The sequence below is a fragment of the Apostichopus japonicus genome, chromosome 8 (assembly GCF_037975245.1).
Source record: "Apostichopus japonicus isolate 1M-3 chromosome 8, ASM3797524v1, whole genome shotgun sequence".
NCBI lineage: Eukaryota > Metazoa > Echinodermata > Holothuroidea > Aspidochirotida > Stichopodidae > Apostichopus > Apostichopus japonicus.
In genome coordinates, this window is record NC_092568.1 from 6707549 (window position 1) to 6722056 (window position 14508).

At 39.2% G+C, this 14508-nt stretch overlaps 1 long non-coding RNA gene across 2 annotated transcripts; it reads left to right on the top strand.

Moving 5' to 3' along the window:
• The first annotated feature begins 9920 nt into the window (after nucleotides 1-9920).
• LOC139970579 (uncharacterized) lies at nucleotides 9921-14422 on the top strand. 2 transcript variants are annotated; one of them, XR_011794173.1, is made up of 4 exons: nucleotides 9921-10547; nucleotides 11515-11680; nucleotides 11837-11973; nucleotides 13042-14422. It is a non-coding gene; the product is annotated as an uncharacterized lncRNA (long non-coding RNA). The 2 variants fall into 2 exon arrangements; XR_011794172.1 differs by having other exon boundaries at nucleotides 9921-10264.
• Nucleotides 14423-14508: the final 86 nt, after the last annotated feature.

Consider the following 14508-nt stretch of genomic DNA (forward strand, 5'->3'; position numbering starts at 1 on the left):
TGGTAATTTTGGAACTATTTAATTATTCGCCCGCCTTGTCAGGTCAACTGCACGGGATGTATCTTCACATGTCAATCATCACCGAAATCGGGATTTGGAATATGTTAATGAGCTAAATCGATGATATGTCGATTTAAATAGGTATATATCAATTTCAGTTGCTAGAAACTGGTATAAGTCCAAGGAATTTGATTTCTACCAATATAATTCGACATATCATCGATTTAAACTGGTAGATCTTGATTTAAATTGACATATACCGATTTATTTTACATATCATCGATTTAAATTGGTATATGTCGATTAAAATCGGTATATGTCGATTCAAACTGGTATAAGTCGAATTAAATTGGTATATGTCGATTTAAATTGACAGCTGCTAGTTGATATTGAATCTTATGTATACGGACCCATAGGCGTAGGAGCCTCATTTGATTTGGGGGGGCTGTAACGACTTGGCCGAAAAATATAACCAAAAAAAAAAAGAAAAAAGAAAAATATAACCAAAATTTTTTCGCGCGCTCCGCGCGCGTTCCACATGTTAATGTGCATATCATATAGGCATCCATCAGTTATTACATCACCTGCCAATAACATGAAATCATTTTCCGTGTTATTACCCTTCCATATTGGTTAGAATTATTGGGGAAGTCGTTACAACAATAATGATAATAATAATAATAATAATATAAGTTTAACCATTGAAAAACACATTGCAAATTCTTCATATTTCACTAGGTGCCAGTGGCGGAGCTAGGGGGTATTGGTCGGGGGGGGGGGGGGGAGGAGAGAATGGTCTGTATGGGCGCTTTTGACACTATCTAAGCGGAGCGCCACCACAGGTTAACGCGGAGCGTACAGAAATTTTTTGAGTAAAGTTACTCCCTAGATCGCCGGAAAGGACCCTTTCCGGGCCTTGCTAATTTGCAGATAAACGAAGAATAAATAGGTGTCATCGCCATTTGTCAGAAAATTGCACCAACAAAATGTGACAAATGTCAATAGGTATTTGAGAGCGCAATAAAAAAGTCAATAATCGCAAATAAGTAAAAAGTGGTAAAAAGCTGAAAGGGCGCCAGCAGTCCATTTGAGTCCGTCAGGGGGGGCATCCGCCCCCTTTGACTGTATGGACGCTCCGCCACTGGCAAAATTCTCAGCATATTGCCCAAATTTTCACCAAAAAAATTGGCAAAAAATGCAAATTATTATTCTTTCAGTAGGTGCCCGAAAAAATTCTCAGCATATTGCCCGAATTTTCACCAAAATATTGAAAAACACATTGCAAATTATTATTCTTTCAGTAGATGCCAGAATAATTCTCAGCATATTGCCGAATTTTCACCAAAAAAACTAAAAAACACATTGCAAATTATTATTCTTCCAGTAGGTGCCCGAAAAATTCTAAGCATATTGCCCGAATTTTCACCAAAAATATTGGTTGGGGGGGCTGCAGCCCCCCCCAGCCCCCCCGCCTCCTACGCCTATGTACGGACCCCAGCCAATGGGAGCGAGGTATGCTAATCTTGGCCTTTACTGCGCTGGGAAAAAAAATCGCTACCGGACTATGCCTTACGTTAGGCCAAACGGACGAACGTTGATAGCGTGTATGCCGCACCTGCATGGTTTTACGGTTCTGGCGAAGGAAATACCAAATTATTACCTCCAAAAGTCTCTATTAGCTCCCCATCTGATGAGAATTGATTTGAACTCAGGCTCTGACATGATGTATTACGCCGGGCCATAGAGCAGGGTATTACGACAAATCACTGTTTGCTTTTCGGAATTTGACTGCACAAAAGTATACTGTCTGGTACGGTACCGGTATTGCGCGATTTCAGTGCAGTACCAACGAGAAGGCCAAACGAATTTGTTGTATGCAACACTTATTTTCCTCAATTTTTGGGGCACAAACCCGTTGCTAAGTGCATGAAGCAACATTTTGCTTTCAGAGTAATTGCCTCTCACGAGTTGGGCAATTTTTGCCAAACAATTCTTGACCCAACTATTTTTGCAAAACAGGTTTTAGCGTGAACTAAAAACCCGGCATCCTTGGATCACCTCAGGAATTCTCAAATCAATTAAAGTTTAAAATAAATTATATAGATGATTATTACGAAATCCGTCAACTTTCCAAAATACCGAAACAAATTAAATCATATTATACGTTTATCGAAAAAGAAAAAACTTTCTGACAAATTCGATATTTGCAAAAATGATACAGAAAGCACATAGAGTTTAATTAATATTATTTCAAAAAGAAAACACTGGAAAAAGAAGTGTTAATACGGTACTGAAAGAAGGCTCCAGTTCATTCACTGATCCAAAAACTATTGCATATCACTTTAATAACTGCTTTGTTAACAAAGGTCCTACTCTTGCAAGTAAGATCGATAGTGCTATAGTTATTTAACGAGTATTTAGACCCAACTAAGTGTATTAGAGTCATTCTAGCCAGAGTGGAGAAGGATCTTGATGATAAACAACCACGAGAGCAGGCGGGGTTTCGATCAGGCTTCCGGACATCAGACCACCTTCACACTTTAAGCCAGGTGATTGAGAAAGCTAAGGAATACCGGTTTAATCTTTGTCTGGGCTTCATAGATTATGAAAAAGCTTTTGATAGCCTCGACCACCAGTCCTTGCTTCATGCATTGGAAGACCAGATCACAGATAAGAAATGCATTCGTCTGGTGAAAGCCATCTATAGAGACCACAGTGCAAGAATTCATCTGGATGGAGACAAAACCAACATCTTCAAAATTCTTAAAGGCGTGAGGCAGGGTGATCCAATCTCTCCTAAACTCTTTACAGCAGCCTTGAAAAATGCCTTCAGGAATCTAGACTGGCAATCAAAAGGAATTGCAGTGGATGGTGAACACCTGACCCATCTAAGATTTGCTGATGACATACTTCTTCTAAGTCACCAACCACAAGAGCTGCAGACAATGATGCAAGAACTAGCCAGAGAAAGCAGAAAGGCAGGACTCAATATGAATATCAAAAAGACTAAAGTAATGATGGGTGACAGAATAAGAGGACATCAGATTACAGTACAGGGGATAGAGATAGAAGAGGTGGACAGTTACATCTGCTTGGGCAAAAGGATCTCCCTCAACAATGAAACACCGGGAGAGGTAAACAGAAGAATCCAACTAGCATGCAGAGTTGTCAACAAGTCCCTAGCTGCAAGTCTCAAGTCTTTACCAGCAAGTCTCAAGTCAAGTCTCAAGTCACCTTGAAAATTTTGAGCGAGTCTCAAGTCAAGTCTCAAGTCTTTGGAGGTCGAGTCTCGAGTCAAGTCTCAAGTCCCTATGAGCAAGTCCCAAGTCAAGCTCAAGTCTTTGAAGTTTGAATACAATGATGCAGGCTACGAATAATGTAACAGTGTTCCAGGAATTATGTGGTATAAATTAAACAGCCGAATAGCAAAACCGGGGCACACGCCACGGAACAAATTACCTCAAAATTTGCTAGCCACTGTTTTATTGAAAAAGGCCAACTTTCAGCCAAACAGCAGCCCTGGATGGAATATTCAACCAAGCCAGTGGTAGTTATGGTAACGCCTGTAGTCGTCGTTGGGCGCTCGTAATTCGAGCGTACACGCAGGGCCGTCTTAACGCATGGGCCCACTGGGCCCTGGCCCAGGGCCCCGCGATGTCAGGGGCCCCGCAATCACAGTAACCCCGTGTCTTAATCTGGGAGGAAAACTTATTGAATACGCCATTATGCCTGATTGAATTCGATACTTGACAACTTGTGACGAGAGTTGGTGAAACACCTGAGAGTTTGACATTAAATATTCAAATCTGAGTTGGCAACCCTGGAATATACAATGCCCCGAAGGCTTACACAGAGAAACTGTTACTCCGTAACTATAAGAAAGAGGAAATTGCCTCAGCCACGAAAGGCATAAAATTTGAAAACCGTGGGCAATACCTCACTACCAAACCTAAACAAAAGTAACCACCACTTGTGTTCAAGCTCACCTTTACACCCCATATCAAAACCACGCATTTGAAGAAAACACTTTAGAAACATTGGCACTTAATCTCGCAACACGCAACAATTATCCAAACTGTTTCCAAAAGAACCGATTCTAGCCTACAATAGGGCCCAAAATCTCAAATATTTACTTGTTAACTCAAGGTTTCGTACTAACGAAGAATCAGCTGACTCTCAAGGTTCACACGAAGCTCTTTTAGATGCTCTTATAGCTGCACCATGAGTCCATAAAAACTTGTGCACAGAAAATAGATGCATTTTGAGAATGAGACGCCCAGGCCGAATATAAAATATTCAAAGGCTACTACTGATGAAGCTCCTCCTATGAAGTTTGAAAGCAGAAACCGGTCTAGTTGGTCATAAGAACCTACGCTATAGTCTCTCCTACTATTAACAGTACACTCAATTCACCTAATAGGTGCAATTATGTATCACCATGAGGAGCATGCTATAAGTTCATGTTCCTCGGGCCCTCCCTTAAAAATACTTCATGTTCTTGGCGACTACGTTGCGTGAGATAGTGTAAAACCGCCTACACCTCCCTCTCAGTTGAAAGACTCAACACAAGGGTGTTACAAATGATAAGTCCAGTATTGTTAGGGAAGGGATGAAGGGCAACTGGAAGATTTCTCTTCTATAATGTATTTCATTTTTTAGATATATCACGTATGTTATTCAGCTAAAGTTTTATGCTTTATGCGCGACATAGGGAGGGGTGGTAAATGCAGGCATGTCTATGCTTGAGCGATTGTCAAGGATGTCAATTTTTCACGCAACTTTTTTCGAACTCACTTGATTGATGGGCCCCGCTCCATTGCCGGGCCCAGGGCCCGGGTGATCACTTAAGACGGCCCTGTGCTAACTTTTTGGGCAAGTCTCAAGTCAAGTCCCAAGTCTCTGACAGCCGAGTCTCGAGTCGAGTCTCAAGTCCTAAAATTTGCCACTCGAGTCGGACTCAATTCCGAGTCCCAGACTCGAGTCCCCAACTCTGCTAGCATGGGTCAAATTTGGTAAACTAGGCTTCATTTTCCGTGACCAGGACCTTCCAACATCACTGAAGAAACAAGTTTTCAACCAGTGCATACTTCCTGTAGTATCATATGGTGCGGAGACCTGGACAAAAAAAAACTGGAAAAGAAGTTGAGAGTGACAGAGAGGGCGATGGAAAGAATCATGATTGGAGTCACAAGGAGAGACAGAGTAACCAACCAAAACTTAAGAGAGAAAACCAATGTCCAAGACATCATAAAGGAAATCAAAGTCAAGAAATGGCGATGGGCCGGCCATTTGGCCAGGCAACATGATAACAGATGGACAAAGAAAATTACCAACTGGACCCCAAGAACTTGTGTCAGAAGGAGAGGCAGGCAGAGTAGAAGATGGACAGATGAACTCAGAGAATTTACAGGTGTTCTATGGCAAAGGAGAGCACAGGACAGATGGAAATGGAAAATCGATGAAGAGGCCTTCCTCCTGCAGTGGAGCGAAATAGGCTAGAAAGAAGAAGAAAGAAGAAGTGTATTAGAAGTTCTTTGTTCCTCAATCTTATTGTCGAGGATTAAGTACTCAAGGGGTCTAATTCATGTATTTAGCCAAATACGTCTGCTGGCTCTGATAAGTTTAAACCTGGTATAATCAGACTTGTTATTCATCACATTGTAAACCTTTAACCCACATTTCTAACATATCGTACACCGCCGATATAGTTCCTGATAGTAAAAATCGCTAAAGTTGTTCCTATTTTAAGAAGGATGAACCTAATGTTTATGAAAATTATCGTCCTATATCTATTTGATCATGTTTGTCAAAACTTTTTGAAAGATTGATGTTTAATCGTGTAACAAGTTTGATAAACACAACGTATTATTTGAGGATCAATACAGATTTAGGCCTGGTCATTCAACGGAATTACCACTCATCTCTGCAATGAATAAATTAAACAAAGCTCTTGATCAGGAGGAATCAGCAGTTTTAGCGTTTTTCTAGATTTCTCGAAGGCATTTGATACTATTGGTCATCAAATTCTGTTAAATAAATAATCTTTTATTGCATAAGAGGTTATACACTTGCATGGTTTCACAGTTATCTGTTTAATAGAAATCAGTTTGTGTGTTATAATAATTGAAGTTCAGATCTCTATGGTGTTAAATCTGGAGTTACAAAAGGCTTCATCGTAGTGCTACTTTTTTTTTTTATCATATACACCAATGATATCAGTTATGTATCTACAAAGTCATCTCTAATTTTATTTTCGGATGATACTAATGTTTTTTACCAGGGTAGTTATCATCGAGAGCTACAAGATACTGTTTGTTAGGATTTATGGAAGTACTATGATCATTGGTTAAAATAAATCGAACTAAATATGTTGTTTATGGTCCTTTAAGTAAAAATTAGGACATCACTATCATGTTAAATAACATCGATATCAATAACATAAAATACCAAATTCTAGGGGTCTACGTTGACTCAATTCTTACTTGGGCTGATCATATTTCAATTTCTAATAATATTTTGAAAGGTGTTGGTATACCTTCAATATTGAAACATTCCATCCCAAGAACAATTTGAGGGTCTTTGGATCAGACACTTATTTTATCACATATATCATATCGTTCCACTGTCTGGTCGGATGCAACTAAATGACTTCTAAATAAACTAGTCATCTTACAAGCACCTTGGTGTGAACAAGCTCTTGAATATTAACTTGTATCTCTTACCACACTATGAATATGTTTAGTCATCGGAACCACTAAACGTTTTCTGGTTTCAATTGGTGGTGTTATATTGACAAGTCGGAATAGTGGAATTCCCCCTTACCGTTGCTGTCTCTATCAGGCGCGGCGGAACGGGAAAATTATTGGGGGGGGGGGGGCTAATGTGTGGAAACTATCTAAGCGGAGCGCCACCATCGGTTGGCGCGGAGCGTATAAGAAAATTTTGGATTTTTGAAACCCCCAGATGGCCGGAAACGGCACTTCCCGAGTGTTTTATGCTGCGAATACCTAACCCTAAAATATGGGTCTCAAGCCTGCAATTTCTCAGATTGCACGTAGAAATCTGTAAAAACATTGTAATTTGTATATTCGATGGTGTTTTAAGAGAGTAGCTATTACCCGTAGTGTACTCGCAAAGAGGTTTTTGAGTGTAGTAAATTACTACTTGCAATTAAATGCAATAATTAAATAAATGTCATAAGAAAAAACTGAAAGCATTTCTTAATGTCAACAAATGGGTAATTCCAAAACCATGTGCAGTTGCCAACAAATTTCTATGAACCAAGCACTGTCACGAATGCATGTACCCTATACAGTACAGGTGAAATGCTAATATTGTGTTTTTGTTATCACGCTTAAGGCACTTTAGAAGGATATACCAACGAAAGATACATATCCAATTAGAAGGAAATGTCCCTGAAGGATATATCCATGGAGAATGTGCTACCATTAAAAGGATATATCCTTCAGGGGATGTTGGAGAACTGACTGAAATGAGGCAAGCCATATTGGCCTAAGACGAAGTTGTGTTGCGCTTACCGGTACTCACACTCACTGCTTCCACTTTTCACGGGGCGTGAAGACGCGGTTGGGGTGACAATGTGGTCTATAGCCAGGGGACGGGCCGAGGGTCCCCCCAGCATTTACTAAAATTATTACACCTATATAATATACGTGTGCATCCGACAGATCGACAAGTATGCATTGAAAAATGGGCAGATGCACGTTTCGGAGCCTTGGTAAATATTGCGGGGGGGGGGGGGGGCTTATCATGCATTTGCCCCCTCAACTTTTTCATTGGGGGCTGAGCCCCCTAAGCCCCCCCCCCGTTCCGCCGCCACTGGTCTCTATGCACTCACGGGATATTGGAATCGTAGGTGAAGATGTTATGGGTCGGGAAAGATGCAAACCTCACGGAGCTGGGACTTTATGTTTTCAAAATATGTGTATTGCAATTGTATCGGAATTGCATGATTCCCTTTTTGAAATGTAACTCATGTAGGCGCCACAGCGCGCTCTCGAAGAGTAGGCTGAGTCCCATTATCAGGAATTTACATGCAAAATATTGACATAACCCATTGATACTCTTTACGATAAAGTCGCCCAGGAAAGAACCTGGGTACGAAAACCAAATTACCGATCGACTGGTACGCTCTCAACCACAGTCCTATTGCATCGGGACTGTGACTGTGTCAAACCATGGAGCTATAAACAGACATGGAGCTATAAACAGAAGGAGAAAAGCCACTCTCTAATGTCCGTAAACCAATCAATCATCGCCTTAACCACCCCGCTGAGTTTCGCGACTAATATCAGTAGCGATCATGCTACATCGGGCAGTGCGAAGCGACCGCGCGAGCTCCTTTGATCTTGCATCATTGTAACCGCCGCAAATGGAGAAAACGACTGGTTGTGTAAAAATAAGCTTATGAATATGCATGTCCTAAAGTTCAAAGTGCGTCAAGTGCATGTTTAGTTCTGTTTTCTAGCGCCATGGTGACAGCTTCGAGATTAAAATCTGATTAAATCCAACGCTAAAAGCTATATCTTTGGTCTAAAAGAAACCCGATATCGTTGCACGAAACATGCACTGAGTTAGCCTTGTTTTTCAAGATTCAGATTTTATTGACTTCGACCGAAAAACTGCCCTGTTTTTCGCGGATTTTCTCGCTTTCCGGACATCTCCGGATAGAATTCCATCGTGTTATGTGCTTAGGACGACCTATTGTTCACAGTGTACAACGACAGGATAGTGTACGGGTATGTACGAAAATGCTATTCGACTTAGAATTTGCTATGTATTTTCACTCTGACTGCCGAAATTACAGGTTGCACAAAATGGCGTCTGTGATAACTTGCACAATGACACGGATGCAGTCAAAGAGTAATTGTTTTTAAAGTGATTTTAATCATGATGCTTAAAATATATGAACATTAGCCCATTTCATGAGGGTTAAAATTGTAGTCCACTGGCCATAGGCTAGGCCTAATTATAATAAGTGTTACTGTTAGGGTCGAGAGCCTTGGCCTATAATATAAATAATAATATTACTAGTCCCTTGCTTGTCCAATCTCAAGTGTGAATGAAAATACTTATTGTAAGACATGTTGTGAACACTTAACTGAGATTCAAGGGCTACATTAAGCCTTTACATTGTCAGTAACCCTGGGTCAGTATCCAACAAAAGAAGAATCTCTGTTCGATTGCTTGATTTATATTTATTCGATTGGCCTAATATTTTTGTGGTTCATGCCCTGGGCTAGATTGGGCCTAGTGGATTAAGTTACATAACATAGACCATGTGTAGGCCGGTGTAGTTGCTGCTGTGGCAATGTGACCCACACACCAGTAAATAAAAAATACAAATCCATGCAGGCTCTAAGCCCATGGCCCTTGAAAATATGGATAATTTTCTAAATAGTTATGTGCAGGCCCCTGTCCTGACAATATTGGCTTCTTGAAAATGTTCATAAAGTAGGAGGTTAGGTAGATTCCATTGCAAACCAGATGCATTGGATTGAACTGCAATTGGGTGTTTCTTTTTTTATAGGGGCCAGTACTAATATCTGGAGATTACCTAACATTTCCCTAATTAATTAGCTGCTAGTACTAATCCAGATAAGTTGATCCATGATAAGTTATTCATATGGTTCAAGTGAACATAAATATTAACATTATTAATAGTTCACATGTTTTAGACGGGCTGGTAGCCACAAACATGTTGTGGTGTCTCCACAATTTATAGCAAATAAGTGTGACAAATATTCTACAAAAATTATAAAGCTTGTAGCACCTATTCTTTAACATCATATTAACCATTATTTTTATTCAAATGATAAATAAAACTCATATAAACCATACTACACTAAACTTCCAGGTGTGTGATTTGTTCTCTTTATTTTTGGCACACTGCCACTTTACACTCTTAATTTTTCCGGGTCACTTTTGTGACCCGGATTCCTGATAAAAATAGTTTCATCCTTTTCAGGATAATTTTAATCCATTCCCGGATAAAATTCAACCATTCCCGATTCAATTTCATTAGGCATGGTATCATTTCATTGTACCGTTCCTGATCAAAACGTAAAGCTTGATGCTATTGGCTGATGTACATCATGTGACCTGCAGCGCTCGAACGTACGCTACACGGTCTTACACAGACGCCATCTTTTCGAAATTTTGCACTCACGAAATGCTATTATGGATCTCGTAGAAGCAAAATTACTTCAATGGGGATTGGAGAAGTACGTCAAGAATTTCAAAGGTGAGTTATTAGGCACTTTCCATTTCGTTTGTTGTGTTAATCATACGCAATAAAGTTAGTGATTTGAAGAAGCTATGCTCACTCCGTCACGGGTTTACTCTGGCCTAGCGTTATACAGTGTACACTATAGTGTGTAGCGTGTGGTGTGAAAAATATAAACGCTAGGTTTTTGATTGACTGTACTGTACAGTATACTACAGTACTGTACATGCCTACACACAACAGTATGTAGTACTATTGTGAAGCCTCTATGGTGCTACAGGGCAAACAGTATTACTGTATGGTGGGTCTAATGTTCAGTTGCTACTTCACCACAAAGTGGATTGTAATTTTTCGATAACCAAATAAATTGAATGACATAAGTAAGGCAGGCAAGGCCTAATAAGGGTTCCTGGTAATTTAGATTTAGGTAATGTAAGACTTGCCTACAGTGGGAATCAGTCTTTCCATTGTATGTTCTACTGTATATTAGGTGATCATTTACAAATAAGGCATTAGACCTATATGCTACTGTAGTGTTGTGGTTGGACTGGGCCCAGTAGTGGAGTGTACTGAACTGTACTTTTGCGTTGAAATGAAAACAACACTGATTTTTCTTACTTTTTTATTTAATCAATATTTAAATAAGTTTCTGCAAAAGAAAAAAACAGAAATGGTAAAGTCGTCATTAAATCGCAAATACATTTGTAGGCTAGTGTCCATAGGTTCATGGTATTGTGTAATAGTACAGTCAACGCTTGAAGTAGCGGTTCCGCGAATATTTCAGGTATACCCGGTTATACCGAGCAGGTATGCCGCTTTATGTTAATGCTTATACCAATGCACCTTAGCATAAAGTTGCTTATAGTCTTGCCTAGTAATGGCAAAAAGAGGGGCAAAATAACACACTAAATGGTATGCAGAAACTTCTCTGAATTCTTATACTGTTCATGGAAATAGATCATAAGGATCTGAGATCCGTATTGAAACGTTCAGTAAACTTCATTTATGGCAATATGTTTTAAAATGCAAAAAAAGGTAAGGAAAAATTGGCCAAATACTGGCCTTTTCAAATTGTGTTCATATACCATACTGTGTGCAAAAGTGGGTGCTGTACAGAAAGCTTGTGATAAGAATAGGCTCTTTATTGCATTAGGTCTGCAGATAAAAAAAAAAAAATTGCAGAAATGAACTTTCATGGAGGTAATACTACAATGAATTTTTAGAGAAGTAACATTTTTCTATCATATGTTTTCTTTGCTAAATTTCAGGTAGTCTAGTTTTGTGCTGGCACAGGTCGCCATGAAGCAACAGGCTACCCGGAAAACCGACTGCGATACGTGAGGAGAAAGGACCAAAATAAGACAAAGAAGTCTGTTCGCGACCCTCATAAACCTTCAAAGCTGGTTGACACAACAGATTTGGAATTGACATCAGGTAAATTAAAATGTATTTATTTATTTATTTAGTCTTTCATTCATCCATCCATCCATCCAACCATCCATCCATCCATCCATCCATTCATTCATTCATGTAGTTTTTGCATCTAGTGACTTTTGTTGCTTAAAACGATATCAATGGTTGTTTTCACAGATGATGCAGAGGAGTGTGTTCTTTCAGCGATGGTAACGTGTCTGGAGACTGGAGTATCACAGAGCCTTTAATATCAGAGACAATAAGAAGAGTTCTGTGGGAGATATTCTCTCAGAAAATACACAACAGATGGCATGGTAAGAGTTTTACTCAATACATGTGCTATTCTAGCTCAGTCACTTGGCGAACAGGAACCCAAACTGAAGTGCGCTAAGCTTACTGTTGCTGTAGGACTTAAGAAGAGTGAATAATGCCATGTTGTAGGCTACACATAATATATCAACGTTAATTGGGCCATAAGAGTATGGTATGAGTGTTTCGCTAGTCCTTTTCTAGCCTTTCGCCCTCAACGCCCTCCTTTTGGAGGGCGTTGTGGTCAAGTGGTTAAGGCAGTGGACTTGTGATCTAAGGATTACAGGTTCGAGCCCTGGCCAGATCATTGCGGTGTGTCCTTGGGCAAGGCGCTTTATCTCCATTGCCTCTCTTCACCCAGGTGTATAAATGGGGACCTGCGAGGTAACTTGTAAATATAGTTGCGTGCGCCGGTTTGTGGCTGCACCCTATGGGAAGTCCCCCGGGGGACACGTGGTTGTGGTGCACTGTGGTGCCCCAGGAGAGATTGATTGAATTGTGCACACTTTGGTGTGTGGGTGTGACAAGTTACCAATGACCAGGGGTTAAGTTGTAAAGTCGTGTGAGGAGGCATTAGCCTCATACAAGACTGTAAACCTTCAACTTCAACTTTCCTTGGGTACCTGTTAGGTTGATTGCAATTTTACTGAGCTTCAAAATCATGCAAATCTGCTTTTTCTCTTTCTTTTATGACTCTACTATTTATAGTACTTTAAGTTAACGAAGGTTGCCTCACATTCTTAAAATCATATATGTTTCTCAGAGAGAATGACCTAACGGGTATGAAATGATTGAGAATCACAATGATAATGATGCATGGTGTTGGTGATGGTGGTGGTGATGATGATAGTAAAGATGGTGGTGGTGGTGGTGGTGGTGGTGATGGTGATGGTGATGGTGATGGTGATGGTGATGGTGATGGTGATGATGATGATGATGATGATGATGATGATGATGATGATGAGCTGGTTGCAAAATTTTAAATTGTGGCAATGTATGGTTGTATCCTTATATGTCAGAATGTTGCAATTTGAAAACAAAAATGTGTAATTTCTCATATATCTTTTCAATAGATTGGCACAAACATACCATCTGTCCTTGAAAAAGTTCAACAGCCACAGCCTTTCGTTTTGGCATGAGGACCAAGAGAGCAACCAGAGCAGGTGTTTAGTAGAGTTGAAAAAAAGGGGGCTACCTTGCCAATGACTTCTGCAGACAGTTGACATCTGTTTTAAAATACTTGAACTCAATTATACATGAGAAATAGAATGATACAACACCTGGGACTTTTTGAGAACTTTCTGAACCAGAAGACTGAGCAATCATCACCTTTTTTTTACCCGTCATGGTATTAATGGATATCACATTATCTTAGATAACAAATTTATCATAGTTTGAGTTCAGTTTGTCCACTCATGTTCAATATTGACAGGTCAAATTGCACTGGAATGGTTTGGGTGAGCCGGTTGCATAATTTAATTGCAAAAATTCCTCATTGCTATGTGTGAGCTGTTCAGATTTTAAAGATGAATAGAGGGATGGTGTTTTTTCTAGCATAAACAGTGAGTGATGCATTGGTAACTTAACCTGCCCCCACCACCTCCTCCAACTAAAACCTGCTTATGCCACTTAAAGTAACAAGAGAAACATCATCAAGCATTCATACGTGATAATTCAAGCACTTGTTCATTTCCAAAAATGTTGGTAGTTCAGTAAAATACTTAAGTTTTCAAAGTATTTTCATTTATTTTAATACATAGAACATTCGATGCAATTAATATTTAATAAAATATTGCAAAGGTAAACATAGTAAGGAAATTATTTTTACAAACATTTTCTTATTGCCATGACAAATCACATCTCTATCATTTCTGCTGTATGTAACAAAAGATTTTGTGCATGCAATTTAAAGTCTTACCCATTGTTAAGTTGTACAATATCAAAGTTGTGTCATTCTGTTATTTGTAACAAACCAAAATACATCAAAGTATCATTATTTGGTAAATAATGTAAGACCATTCGTTGAGAGGCTGGTAGAGTAGTATTTTTCAGAATTTTTCATTATTCTGCAATATGTAGATTTCAAAGGTTAAAGTTAGCAGGAGATGATCTCTTTTAAGCATATTCTAACATTTGTACCTATTGTAGGATATCTTTAGTGGAGATTTTAAAGCATAAGACATAGACATTCTAGTTAGAAAATAAAGTTTTTGAAAGCAAAAAGTTACACATAAATTGCCACAACAAGTCACAAGTCACATATATAACAGGGATATAACTAAAAATAGTATACTCTTTTGCTGCCTTGATAAAACTCTCGCATTCCATCCACTTTTCCATTTCCGCTTTTGTTCATCAGTATTGTAACCCAGATCAACCTCTTTTTATAAGTAGAAATAATTGACGTTGTTTGTTAACGAAGTTGTTAAAAAGAATAAAGACATGGCCAAGTTATTTTCAGATTTGTATGTTGTTTCTTATTCATAACATATCCAAAACGTAAGTACCCTTGAAACGGAAACGGGATCAAATTTATCCGG